Source organism: Capricornis sumatraensis, chromosome 3 (assembly GCF_032405125.1).
Source record: "Capricornis sumatraensis isolate serow.1 chromosome 3, serow.2, whole genome shotgun sequence".
Taxonomy (NCBI): Eukaryota; Metazoa; Chordata; class Mammalia; order Artiodactyla; family Bovidae; genus Capricornis; species Capricornis sumatraensis.
The window spans coordinates 129,808,998-129,824,797 of NC_091071.1; positions in this window are offsets into that span (position 1 = coordinate 129,808,998).

Genomic DNA, 15,800 nt, shown 5'->3' on the forward strand with positions numbered 1-15,800 from the left:
GACTCTACCAGGCTACCAGCCTCCTCCATCCATGGGACCTTCCCGGCAAGAGTACTGCTATGCTTATATATATCAGACAAAATACTATAGTCTTTAAAACAAAGACTGTAATAAAAGAAAAGAAGGGCATAACTTAATAATAAAGGAGGATATACTAGTTATGTAGATTATGTTCCCAACATCGCAGGCTTCTAAGAATCTGCCCGCAATGTGGAAGACCCGGATTCAATCCCGGGGTCGGGAAGACCCCCTGGAGAAGGGAATGGCTACCCACTCCAGTATCCTTGCCTGGAGAATTCCATAGACAGAGGAGCCTGGTGTGTTGCAGTTCACAAGATTTATATAGCAGCCAACCATATATACATATACATATATATATATATATATATATATGTATGTGTATATATAATATATATATAGCAAATAATAGCAAATATTAAGACCAGAAAAGGAGAACTAGACAGCCATGTAATAATATCAGGGTACTACCATATTCCACTTAAATCAGTGGATAGATCATACAAGACAGAAAATCAGTACGAAAACATAGGCTTTAAATGACATACTAGATCAAATAAACTTAACAGATACATATAGAACATTCCATCCCAAAGCAGCAGAATACACATTCTTCTCACGTGCACTTGAAACTCTCTAGGATAGATATGTTAGGCCACAAAACAAGTCTTAATAAAGACTGAAATCCTATCAAGCATCTTTCCCAACAGTGGTATAAACTAGAAATTAATTATGAGAAGAAAACTGGAAAACTCACATATGTGTGGAGATTAACAACACACCACTGAACAAGCAATGGGTCAAAGAAGAAGTCATAAGAGAAATAATATCTGAGACAAATGAAAATGGAAATAAAAAAACATACCAAAGTCTATCAAAAAGTGAAAGTATTAGTTATTCAGTCATGTCTGATTCTTTGCAACCCCATAGACTGTAACCAGCCAGGCTCCTCTGTCCATGGAATTCTCCAGGCAAGAAAACTGGAGTGGGTAGCCATTCCCTTCTCCAGGGCATCTTCTCAACCCAGGAATCAAACCTGGAATTCCTGCAATTCCAGGAGTCCAGTAGTCAGATTCTTTAACAACAGAGCCACCAAGGAAGCCCACCAAAATCTATGGGATATAGCCATAGTAGTTTTAAGAAGGAATTTTTAGCAATAAATGCCTACCCCAAGACATGAGAAAAATCACGAACAACCTAAAACTATACCTTGAGGAATTAGGAAAAGAAATAAGTTAGTAGAAGTAAAGAAATAAAGAACAGAACAGAAATGAATTAAATAGACTAAAAAGATGAGATAAAAGATTAATGAAACTAAGAGGTTGTTCTCAAAAAGATAAACTGACAAAACTTAAGTTAGACCCACCAAGAAAAAAGAGGATGCAGATAAATACTGAGTTGGCCAAAAAGCTCGTGCCAGTTTTTGAAGAGCTGAAACGAACTTTTTGGCCAACCCAATAAAATCAGAAATGACAGAAGAAATGTTACTACTGATACCACAGAAATACAAAAGATCGTAAGAGACTACTATGAAGAATTATACACCAACAAATTTGACAACTTATAAGAAATGCATAAATTCTTAGAAATATACAGTATTCGAGACTGAATTATGAAGAAACAGAAAATCTGAACATACTGAATAGTAATGAGGGGATTGATTGAACAAGTAATCAGTAACTGAAAACCTCACAACAAAATAAAGTCCAGGACCAGATGGCTTCACTGATGAATTCTATCAAACATTTAAAGAAGAACTGAGCTTCCCTGGTGGCTCAGTGGTAAAGAATGCACCTGCCAACGCAGGAGACATGGGTTTGATCCTTGATCCGGGAAGATCCCACATGCCTCGGAGCAACTAAACCCATGCTCCACAACTATTGGGCCTGTGCTCTAGAGCCTGGGAACTGCAACTGCTGAGCCCATATATCACAACTACTGATGCCTGAATGCTCCAGAGCCCTTGCTCTGCAACGAGAGAAGACACTGCAATGAGAAGCCTGCACACCACCGCTAGAAAGTAGCCTCGCTCGCCACACCTAGCAAAAAGTTTGCACAGCAGCAAAGACCCAGCACAGCCAAAAATAAATAAAAGAATTAGTACTAATCCTTGTCAACTCTCCCAAAAAATAAAAGAGGAAGGCATACTTCCAAAACTCATTTTATGAGGGCAGCATTACCCTGATACCAAAACAAGGACACCATAAGAAAATTACAAACCAAAATCTCTGATGAATAAAGATGCAAAAATTCCTTACAAAATAGTAACAAAGCAGTGATCAGAAGAAAATTCATAGTACTAAACATTTTTATCAATAAAAATGAAAATCTGAAAACCAATAAATCAAGTTCCCAAAAATAACTGCTGAAAGAATAAAGTAAGTCAAAAGAAATTACAAAGGGAATAATAAAGATTAAAGCAGAAAATGTGACAAAAAATTTTAAAAACAGACTTAAATAAATTAAAATATTGTTTTAAAAAATTAACAGGAAGAATGGAGCTGAAGGGATCAACCTTCCTGACTTCAGACTATAAAGTTACAGTCATCAAGACAGTATGGTACTGGCACAAAAACAGACATATAGACAGATGGAACAAGATAAAAAGCCCAGAGATAAATCCAGGTACCTATGGGCACCTTATCTTTGATAAAGGAGTCAAGAATACACAGTGGGGCAAAGATAGCCTTTTCAATAAGAGTACCAGGAAAACTGGACAGTGATGTGTAAAAAAATGAAATTAAAACACTTCCTAGTACCATACACAAAGATAAACTCAAAATGGATTAAAGATCTAAATGTAAGACCAGAAACTATGAAACTCTCAGAGGAAAACATAGGCAGAACACTTGATGACATAAATCAAAGCAAGATCCTTGATGACCCACCTCCCAGAATAATGGAAATAAAAACAAAAGTAAACAAGTGGGACCTGATTAAACTTAAAAGCTTTTACACAGCAAAGGACACTAAGCAAGGTGAAAAGACAACCCTCAAAACAGGAGAAAATAATAGCAAACGAAACAACTGGAAAAGGGTTAATTTCCAAAATATACAGGCAGCTCATACAACTCAATACCAGAAAAACAAACACCACAACCAAAAAGTGGGAAAAAAAACCTAAACAGACATTTCTCCAAAGAAGACATACAGATGGCTAACAAACACATGAAAAGATGCTCAACATCACTCATTATTAGAGAAATGCAAATCAAAACCACAATGAGATATCACCTCACACCAGTCAGAACGGCCAACGTCAAAAAGTCTACAACAATAAATGCTGGAGAGGGTATGGAGAAAAGGGAACCCTCTTATACTGTTGGTGGGAATGCAAATCAGTATAACCACTATGAAGAACAGTATGGAGGTTACCTAAAAAACTAGGAATAAAACCACCATCTGACCCAACAATCCCACTACTGGACACATACCCTAAGAAAAATCATAATTTAAAAAGACATATGTACACCAATGTTTATTACAGCACTATTTACAATAGCTAGAACAAGGAAGCAATCTAGATGTCCATCAACAGATGAATGGATAAAGAAGTGTGGTACATATACGGTGGAATACTAGCCATAAAAAGGAACACAAATATCACATATTAACATGTATATATGGAATCTAGAAAGATGGTATTGATGAACCTATTTGTAGAGCAGCAATAGAGATACAGATAGAGAACAGACTTATGGACATGGAGGGTGGTAGGTGGGGTAGTGAGAAGAGGATGAATGGAGAGAGTAGTACAGAAATACATACACTAACATATGTAAAACAGATAGCCAGTGGGAATTTGCTATGACTCAAGGACTTCCCTGGTGGCTCAGACGGTAAAGCGTCTGTCTACAATGCGGGAGACCTGGGTGTGATCCCTGGGTCAGGAAGATTCCCTGGAGAAGGAAATGGCAACCCACTTCAGTACTCTTGCCTAGAAAATCCCATGGACGGAGGAGCAGGCTACTGTCCATGGGGTTGCAAAGAGTCAGACACGACTGAGCGACTTCACTTACTTACTTACTTAAGGACCTCAAATCAGGGCTTTGTGACAACCTACAGGTGTGGGATGGGGTGGGAGGTGGGAGAGAGGCAACATATGTATACCTATGGCTGATCCATGTTGATGTATGGCAGAAACCAACACAATATTAGTCTTTAATTAAAATAAATTAAGAAAAAATAACAAAATAGACAAACCACTAGTTAATTTGATCATTAAAAAGGGAGGAGGCATAAATGGCAAAAAATGACTAGGTGGAAATAACCACTGAAACAGAAGAAATTTTGAAAGTCATAAGAGACTACTTTGCACATATTTCTGCAAATGTGAAAACTTAGATAAAAGGGGTAATTTCCCAAGGAATATAGATGACCAAAATTGATCCGCCTAGGTTACAGAAAGCTTAAACAGATTAATTTCTGTAGAAGAAATAGAGAAAGCTATTAAGAAACTAACATGAACACAGAATTCTACCAAACCTTCAAAGACTGGTACCCAAATGCTTCATTATTCCAGGGCATTAAAAGAAAGGGAAACTTCTTAATACTTTCTTTTTTAAGGCAAGTATAACACTGATATCTAAACCTGATAAAGATGGTACCCCCAAAAAAAAACCCTACAGGAGAATATTACTCATGAATAGTCAGGCAAAACACTTAAATACCAGCAAACAGACTCCAGCCCTGCTGCTGGGAAAGACTGAAGGCGGGAGGAGAAGGGGACGACAGAGGATGAGATGGTTGGATGGCATCACTGACTCAATGGACATGAGTTTGAGCAAGGTCCGGGAGTTGGTGAAGGACAGGGAAGCCTGGCACGGGGTCGCAAAGAGTCGGACATGACTGAGCGACCAAACAATCACCACCACCACCACCACCACCACCACCACCAAGTGAGGTGTATTCCAGGAATGCAAGTAATGTTCAACATTAGGGTGTCTGTTTATATCATATAACATTAAAAATCTAAGGGGAAAAAATACTAAAAAATCTATGGAAAAAGTCATAAAGATTTCCATAGATGCTGAAGAAGCCTATGATAAAAATCAACATCCACTGAAGATAAAAATACTCAAGAAAATAGAAATTGAGAGTTTTTAACAAGAACAAATATATATATAAATATAGATTTCATTTTACTTATATATAAATAAAATACATAATATGTATTTACACAATATGTATATTATAAAATGTATAATATAAAATTATATATATGTTGATCCTTGAACAACATAAGTTTGTCCTGTACAGGTCCATATATATGCAATTTTTTTCAACAGAGCACCTGTATTTTCATTTTATAAATCTTTAAATGTGGGGGAAAGTTGTGTTCAATTAGAGACTGCGGTAAATGACATTTAAAAATCTAGGGTTTGGGTCCTGATTCTATCCAAACAGTTTTACCTTCCTGCCCTTGAGTGGGTCATCTATTAAGTCCTTTGTTTTTGAGGCAGAGATAGCAGAACATAGATTTTCAATTTTGTATTTATTTTTTAAATTATTTTTAATTGAAGGATAGTGGCTTTACAATATTTGTTGGTTTCTGCCACACATCAAACACATGGATTTTCTAATGCAGTGGGATGAGAGTTAGAGGAACAATCAGCTGCACATAAATTATATACACACAAAATCTTATTCCAGGAGCCAAGGCAGGGATGTGCACACTACTCAACACTGTTCTAACTGAAGTATTAAACGGTGGAATTAGAAAAATCAGAGCTCTAAGAATGGGTAAAGAAAAAGTAAAGTTATCTCTTCTTGCAGATGATATGAGAGCACACCTAGAAAACTCCAGGGGATAAATGATAATGCTAACTCAAACAGTGAAAGAATTAATAAATTAGCAGGATATAAAAGAAACCTACAAAAATCAATGTCCTTCTTTATAGGTTTAATTAAGAAAGTTAGAGTCACTGAGTTGTGTTAAATAAGGAAGGAGACCTCACACAGTGCAGGACAATGGAGGGAAGTGACAATCCAGAAGGAGCTGGAGAATCAGAGCAATCATTCCCCAGCCTTGCTGAACCCCTGAAGTGGTTTGCATGGGAACCTCGAAAGTCTTGCTTTTTCAGTTGCCAGGGTGAAAACACAGGAGGGAAGCTGGTGAAATCTGCTGAAAGCTGTGGCATGTGTTGGAGGTTTGCTCTACTTTCGGACAACAGAGCTGGCAGTTAGAAAGAGGAGCTGGATGCAGAGCAGAAAAGAGCAAGCATAAAATGAAACCCACCTCTGAGTTTGCCACCATATCTAACCACAGTGATCATCAGAGCAATGACTGCTACTTTGCTTTTGCCTTCCAAATCTCATGCAAACTCCCCGAGCCACCTCTAACAAGGAACCACTCAGAGAAAGAGATTCTTGAAAATGTAGCTCCAGCTTAATCAAACTGACAGTTCAAACCACACAGGCATTCTGACCAGCAATGAGTATCAGTGGCCCACAGGGGAGCTGGTCATGTTGTTTCTTGATTTGGGTGGTGATTTCACGGTTGTATTCCACTTTGAAAGAATTCACTGGTCCCTACACTGATGATCTGAGCCCTTTTCCCTAAATATACTTCCAATCAATAGCCATTTTTAAAAAGGAAAAAACGTGTTGTAAAGTTATAAACATTAAAATAATTTGGTACAGGCTCAGAAATAGACAAAGAGTTCAACGGAACAAAATATAAGACATACAGATGGCCATAAAGGACATGAAAAAGTGCTCAACATCACTAATTATTAGAGAAATGCATATCAAAACTACAATGAGGTATCACCTTACACTGGTTAGAATTCAATTGAGTTCAGTTCAGTTCAGTCACTCAGTCGTGTCCAACTCTTTGTGACCCCATGGACTGCAGTATGCCAGGCTTCGCTATCAATCACCAACTCCCGGAACTTACTCAAAGTCATGTCCATCAAGTCGGTGATGCCATCCAACCAACTCATCCTCTGTCATCCCTTCTCCTCCTGTCTTCAATCTTCCCCAGCATCAGGGTCTTTCCCAATGAGTCAGTTCTTTGCATCAGGTGGCCAAATTATTGGAGCTTCAGCTTCAGCATCAATCCTTCCAATGAATATTCTGGACTGATTTCCTTTAGGATGGATTGGTTGGATCTTCTTGCAGTCCAGGGGACTCTCAAGAGTCTTTTCCAACACCACAGTTTAAAAGAATAAATTCTTCAGCACTCAGCTTTCTTTATAGTCCAACTCTCACATCCATATATGACTACTGGAAAAACCATAGCTTTGACTAGACAGACCTTTGTTGGCAAAGTAACGTCTCTGCTTTTTAATATGCTGTCTAGCTTGGTCATAGCTTTTCTTCCAAGGAGCAAGCATCTTTAATTTCATGGCTGCAGTCACCATCTGCAGTGATTTTGGAGCACAAGAAAATCAAGTCTATCACTGTTTCCATTGTTTCCCCATCTATTTGCCATGAAGTCATGGGCCTGGATGCCATGATCTTCGTTTTCTGAATGTTGAGTTTTAAGACAACTTTTTCACTCTCCTCTTTCACTTTCATCAAGAGACTATTTAGTTCCTCTTGGCTTTCTGTCATAAGGGTGGTGTCATCTGCATATCTGAGGTTATTGATATTTCTCCCAGCAATCTTGATTCGAGCTTGTGGAGCCCAGTCCAGCATTTCACATGATGTACTCTGCATATAAGTTAAATAAGCAGGGTGACAATATACAGCCTTAACACACTCCTTTCCCAATTTGGAACCAGTCTGTTTTTCCATGTCCAGTGCTAGCTGTTGCTTCTTAACCTGCATACAGATTTCTCAGGAGGCAGGTCAGGTGGTCTGGTATTCCCATCTCTTTAAAAATGTTCTACAGTTTGCTGTGTCCTGTCATTTAACACGGCTGAAATTATCATGATATTTTTACATTTTGATAATCTGGCAATGAAAAGTCAGTGTGAACCATTCTTCACTCACCCAGAGCTGGTTTTAATCTGCGCCTTGAGAATGACACGAAAGCAGTGTTTTCACACCTTTTCTGCGTCACAGCACACTATAAACGGCACTGTCTGTAGGGCACACAGCGGCTCTGGATTCTCTGGCCTACCCAAAGTCTGCCCAGCTAATTCACCAGGCTCCAGCCCAGAGAGTTCGCGAGATTTTGGGAAGGTCTGTGAATACCGTGCTCCCTCTAGTGGGGTCGCACAGAGTCGGCCACGACTGAAGCGACAGCAGCAGCAGCAGCAGCAGCTCTAGTGGTCAGAATCACTACTTTTCCTCCTCCTTTAATCCCTGAAGAGGAACACCTGAAATGGGGGAAAAGGCGCCTCACCCACACACAAACTTATCAAAGCATCTCAGTCCGAACAAGGCAGAACTAATTATGCAAAGCGTTTGTTAGAAAAATACCTCTTTCAACTGCCTATAGGTATGCAGGTGGGCCTAAATAAGAAACTTTTTTGGCTGCATTCAAACTTCTCTGAAACTGGAAACTGAAATTAATCTACACCACTACATAGCTCTAGAAAGAGGCAACAACTCACATCCTTAGAACTGGCTGTTCCAGGACTGACTTGGCAAAGCTGTGGGCCCCTGAGTGGAGGTATCTTTAATCAGCTTTCTCTTTCTTCGCTTGCTTGAAGGCCGTTTTCTAAATAGAAACACATTTGCGTGTCTTTACTAAAATGCCAAGTGTTGCTGCTAATTCTTACTCTGATCCTAGTTTGCTTGAGTCCAAAAATCAGAAAAAAATGTATCTTGTATGATGTGTGTACCTTTGATAATTCCTAGACATTCTTTTGCTCAGGGCAGCAAGAAACACAGGGCTCCAGCTGTCCTCTCCATGCTGTCGGAGAGCAGCGCAAAGGGACAAAGCTTTTGGGATATGATATAAGCCCAAATGTGGAGAGGAATATTGAAATTTTTTCTCCTCTAATAAAAATAGTTGTTTATTTTGGAGGAAAAATGTTAAAAGCTGGCATAATGGTATTAAGACAATGAAATGATGAAATAAAATTCCCAAGTTATAGAATGTACTGCCATCTACTGCATATAAAAAAATCACTGTTTCTCCTGCTGAAATTATTATAAATCAAGCAATCACACACTTTGAAATATAAATGAATTTGTAAGATCTGGTAACTGCCACAAAGAACTTGTAATTTAGACTGTTCTATAGCTTTTAATTTTCTCATCTGAAATTCTCTCTTCAATTTTCCCTTTTATCTTTTTAAAATTCTATTTTTCCCCAACCCTTTCATGGCACTAATTCTGGAAGTTACATTTTTAATTTGATATTTTATTTTTTTAATATTGCTTTTTACAGCATTTTTCTCTTCAGTTCAGTTCAGTCGCTCAGTTGTGTCCAACTCTTGGCGACCCCATGAATCACAGCACGCCAGGCCTCCCTGTCCATCACCAACTCCCAGAGTTCACTCAAACTCAAGTCCATCGAGTCGGTGATGCCATCCTGACATCTCATCTTCTGTCGTCCCCTTTTTCCTTCTGCCCCCAAATCCCTCCCAGCATCAGAGTCTTTTCCAATGAGTCAACTCTTCACATGAGGTGGCCAAAGTACTGGAGTTTCAGCTTTAGCATCAGTCCTTCCAAAGAACACCCAGGGCTGATCTCCTTTAGAATGGACTGGTTGGATCTCTTTGCAGTCCAAGGGACTCTCAAGAGTCTTCTCTAACACCACAGTTCAAAACCATCAATTCTTTGGTGCTCAGCCTTCTTCACAGTCTAACTCTCACATCCATACATGACCACTGGAAAAACCATAGCCTTGACTAGACGGACCTTTGTTGGCAAAGTCTCTGCTTTTCAATACGCTGTCTAGGTGGTCATAACTTTCCTTCCAAGGAGTAAGCGTCGTTTAATTTCATGGCTGGAATCACCATCTGCAGTGATTTTGGAGCCCCCAAAAATAAAGTCTGACACTGTTTCCACTTTCCCCATCTATTTCCCATGAAGTGATAGGACAAGATGCCATGGTCTTCGTTTTCTGAATGTTTAGCTTTAAGCCAACTTTTTCACTCTCCTCTTTCACTTTCATCCAGAGGCTTTTTAGTTCCTCTTCACTTTCTGCCATAAGGGTGGTGTCATCTGCATATCTGAGGCTATTGATATTTCTCCCAGCAATCTTGATTCCAGCCGTGCTTCTTCCAGCCCAGCGTTTCTCATGATGTACTCTGCATTGAAGTTAAATAAGCAGGGTGACAATATACAGCCTTGATGTACTCCTTTTCCTATTTGGAACCAGTCTGTTGTTCCATGTCCAGTTCTAACTGTTGCTTCCTGACCTGCATATAGGTTTCTCAAGAGGCAGGTCAGGTGGTCTGGTATTCCCATCTCTTTCAGAATTTCCCACAGCTTATTGTGATCCACACAGTGAAAGGCTTTGGCATAGTCAATAAAGCAGAAATAGATGTTTTTCTGGAACTCTCTTGCTTTTTCGATGATCCAGCGGATGTTGGCAATTTGGTCTCTGGTTCCTCTGCCTTTTCTAAAACTAGCTTGAACATCAGGAAGTTCACAGTTCACGTATTGCTGAAGCCGGGCTTGGAGAATTCTGAGCATTACTTTACTAGCGTGTGAGATGAGTGCAATCGTGCGGTAGTTTGAGCATTCTTTGGCATTGCCTTTCTCTGGGATTGGAATGAAAACTAACCTTTTCCAGGCCTTGTGGCCACTGCTATTTTCCAAATGTGCTGACACATTGAGTGCAGCACTTTCACATATACAATATTCTTTCATCTGAGAATATTAATTACATTTTCTGTATTTCTCTACTTCCTGCACTGGTTCTGTTCCCTGAGTTCCCTCAGTCCCCCACCCATTTGTTTATGTGAATGCCTCTCATTTCAGAGGCTTTCCTCAAATGTCTAATGATCATTAGCTGCCTGTTCAGATGAATAGCAAAGTACCTTGGAGCTGACTGGGGCTTAGTTAAAGCGGGAGGGGTGTGTGCACTGGTGGAGGCCGCAGCTGAGAGAATATACAGGTCCTTTTTCCAGGATTTTTGAGAGGATTTTCTCTAATCCCCTGCTTGGAGGATGTTAACTTTGTTGCCAGTTTTCTGGGAGTTTAATAGGAGGAGGCTGAGATCACTGTTAGGTGTGTAGACTTTCATTTAATCCCCTGCTTTCAGTGTAATACTCTGCCTGTAAAGGCTATGCCTGGTATTCCCGAATCCTATGATCCTCACTCAACAGCTCCAGAAAATTATCCAGTGGTGTTCTGCAGGGCACGGGTGAAGTGGGAACCTACTCTAGGTGAACATGGCAACTAGGAAAATCTAACAGCTTCTTAACAGATTTGCAACTGCTTCACCAGTTTTTAGCCCCACCTCAGGCTAATTATTATGCCTGAAGAATTATGGACAGAGGTTTGTAACATTGTACGGGAGACGGTAATCAAAACTATCCTCAAGAAAAAGAAATGCAAAAAGGCAAAATGGTTGTCTGAGGAGACCTTAACAAATAGCTGAGAAAAGAGAAACAAAAGGAAAAGGAGAAAAGGAAAAATATATCCACCTGAATACAGCATTCCAAAGAATAGTAAGGAGAGATAAGAAAGCCTTCCTAAGTGATCAATACAAAGAAATAGAAGAAAACAACAGAATGGGAAAGACTACAGATTTCTTCAAGAACAAGGGAACATTTCATGCAAAGATGGGCACAATAAAGGACAGAAACAGGATGGCCCTAACAGAAGCAGACTTTTAAGAGGTGGCAAGAATACACAGAACACAAAGAAGATCTGAATGATCCAGATAACCACGATGTTGTGATCACTCACCTAGAGCTAGATATCCTGGAGTGTGAAGTCAAGTGGGCCTTAGGAAGCATCACTATGAACAAAGCTAGTGGAAGTGATGGAATCCCAATTGAGCTATTTCAAATCCTAAAAGATGATGCTGTGAAAGTGCTGCAATCAATATGCCAGCAACTTTGGAAAACTCAGCAGTGGCCACAGGACTGCGAAAGGTCAGTTTTCATTCCAATCCCAAAGAGGGGCAATGCCAAAGGATGTACAAACTACCGGACAATTGCACTCAATTTCCATGCTCAAAATCCTTCAAGCTAGACTTTACCAATACTTGAATTGAGAAATTCCAGATGTACAAGCTGGGTTTAGAAAAAGCAGAGGAACCAGAGATCAAATTGCCAAAACTGGCTTAATCATAGAGAAATTAAGGGAATTCCAGAAAAACATCTACTTCTGCTTCACTGACTATGTAAAAGCCTTTGACTGTGTGGATCACAACAAACTGGAAAATTCTTAAATAGATGGGAATACCAGACAATCTTACCTGTCTCCTGAGAAACCTGTATGTGGGTCAAGAAACAACAGTACCAGACATGGAACGACTGACTGGTTCAAAACTGGGATTGGAGTATAAGGCTATATATTGTCACCCTGTTTATTTAATTTATATGCAGAGTACATCATGTGAAATGCCAGGTTGGATGAATTACAAGCTGGAATCAAGATTGCCAGGAGAAATATCAACCTCAGATATGCAGATGGTTACACTCTAATGGCAGAAAGTGAAGAGGAATTAAAGAGCTTTGTGACAAGGGTGAAAGGGGAGAGTGAAAAAGCTGGCTTGAAACTCAATAGTGGATGGTGAAATTAGAAGACACTTGCTCTTTTGAAAGGAAAGCTATGACCAACCTAGCCAGCATATTATAAACCAGAGACATTACTTTTCCAAGAGGTCCATCTAGTCAAAGCTATGGTTTTTCCAGTAGTCATGTATGGATGTGAGAGCTGAACCATAAAGAAGGCTGAGTGCCAAAGAGTTAATGCTTTGAATTGTGGTGCTGGAGAAGACTCTTGAGAGTCCCTTGGACAGCAAGGAGATCAAACCAGTCAATCCTAAAGGAAATCAACCCTGAATACTCACTGGAAGGACTAATGCCCAAGCTGAAGCTCCAAAACTCTGGCCACCTGATGGAAAAAGCTGACTCACTGGAAAAGACCTTGATGCTGGGAAAGACTGAAGGCAAAAGGAGTAGAAAGGGCAGCAGAGGATGAGAGGTTGGATAGCATCATGAACTCAATGGACACAAACTTGGGCAAACTTTGGGAGATAGTGAGGAACAGTGCAGCCTGGCATGCTGCAATCATGGGGTTACAAAGAGTTGGACACGACTTGGCAAGAACAATATATAAGACAGACAGTCAACAAGGACCTACTGTATGATACAGCAAACTACTCCATATTCTATAATAACCTATTGGGAAAAGAATCTGAAGAAGAATCAATATATGTATAACTGAATCACTTTTCTATACACCTGAAACAAACACATTTTAAATAAATATTAAAATAAAAAAAGAAAAAAAAACCTTTTTTTAATTAAAAAAAAAAAAGAAGCCCTGAAAGATAGAAAAAATAACTGCCCATCTCCTTTTTCTTTCTAAAGTAAACTTATGTTCACTTTTTATGTTGTTACTCTGAACTGCAGGAAGTGCATTCCTAGAAAGGAACATCTCTGAGAAAGGAGTAGCTTGCTAGTGATCTTCAGCATGCTATTTAATCTCTTTAAATAAAAGTGGGATGATAATCAGTTCAGTTCAGTCGCTCAGTTCTGTCCGACTCTTTGCAACCCCATGAACCGCAGCAGGCCTGGGATGATAATAACTACAACAATAACATCTACCTTACAGGTGATTCTCTGAGAGAATCAGAGTTAAGGTATCTAAAATATCCTGCACCATACTTAAAACACAGTAGCATAGTGAAAACACTCAGCAAATGGTAGTTACAGTCTTAAATGATAAACAAACTCATCCAATTATCAGCTTGTTTCCCTTACATGACTACTAGAGAGATTTACTGTGTCTTCCAAGGCTATTTAGCAGATCCTGGAGTTACAGCACAGTGAGTTTAATTCAAGAGAGAAACTCTGAATGCAGAGTGCTCAACTCCACAAGGATTCCAAGTCATTAATCTACCTGAGCACCCTATCACAGTCAGCTTTATAATTATCTGCAAATGGCATGAAATAAAACAAATATATATAAACATATGAAACAACTTTAATTATAAAAATAAAGTTTATTTAAATTCTATAAATATACACACACACACAGAGTACCATACATTTACTTATTACATACAAATTCTGCTTCTCAACTACAAAATTATATATACAGTGTAAATAGTGGTAAGAATTCTTAAAGTCCCCTGTACTACTTTCATCCTAAGTCATATACTTGTTTTCCACCCACAATTGGACTGGGACTTAAAATCCACATGGACATTTACTATAGTATTTGTTTCCTCCTAAAAAGAAACTCTAAAAAGCTATTATTAAACCAACAGTATGTCTAACAAATACTATTATCTTAGATCCAATAATATACAATATTTGAGATAAGTAAAAGGCTTTTAATCTGTTTCTACTTCATCTGTTCAGTTCAGTTGCTCAGTCGTGTCCAACTCTTTGTGACCCCATGAACCGCAGCATGCCAGGCCTCCCTATCCATCAGCAACTCCTGGAGTCCACCCAAACCCATGTCCATTGAGTTAGTGATGCCATCCAACCATCTCATCCTCTGTCATCCCCTTCTCCTCCTGCCCTCAATCTTTCCCAGCATCAGGGTCTTTTCATCAGCAATTCTTTATTTCATACATAAAATTCCCTAGTCTTCCTACATTCCTAGTGATCTTAAAATGGAAACTAGGTCATGTTACTGAATCTAGTTCTCTTTTTTCCTTTTGGCCAGAAACCCAAACACTGAAAATGCATTTTTTTAAAAAATTTGCATCACAATAGGTTGCTATGAATTAAGCCCAGCCTCCCAGGCCTGTCTTTATATAGCTAAGATACATGCAGATGAAAAATAAAAGATTAGCTCAATTACTTGTCTTCCTACCACATAACCATTTAAAACAATTTTCCAAGGAGCAAAGTGAATTACATAATTGTGCTGACATCAGAGTCCCAAATTGTCTTTCCTTTAGCAACCTCCTTTTCTGTATATCTCAAAGACTACCGGTGATAATAACAGGGCACTAAGAAATGGATGATGGACAACAATGATGTATGTAGAAATACATATGTAGCAAATATTTCTTTCAAATAAACATATGCTCAAGGTCTGTATTTAAAGAACTGTATTGAGCGGTAACATCTCTCTAACTACTGTATTCCAAACACAACTAATACAGTGCCTGGTATACAGCAGGTGTTTAATATGTAGTATTACATACACAAATGAATAAATGGTGTGGAAAAAAAGTAGTGTATTCAACTCAATGCTGGTTCAATGGCTACTAATGTCCACTTCAGTTTGGGGGACAACTTACAAAAACTGGTAAAGGAAAATGACAGAACAATATAAAATTCTTGTAGGAGTGATAATTTTGCAAATCTATCAAAAGATAATTATCATATATTAAAAATGAAACACAGATAATTGTGAATTTATGTCCATCTTGGGGTTAATAATAAGCCCTGAGACAGAAAATATTGGTCCGTGCACAGCAGCTGCCCAAGCTCCTTCCCCAGCTGAGTGGCTTTATATAGAACAGTAAGTAAATAAAAGTTTCTGAGCCATTCCAGTATTCCCGCTGTTCTGATATATGAGAGACAAGTTGTAGGCAATATCTCTTCGTAAGTCTATCTGGTCAATTTCTATACCCTAGAGGGGAAAATACAAAGATGAGTATATTTCAAACTGACAACCTGGACAATTTTATGGCAACTAAACAGCTTTTGTTAAGTGTTCAAAAAACTATTAAAATTCATATTACTGAAAAAATTTATAAAACTAGGCATATACCTTGAATATACATTTTTATCAGG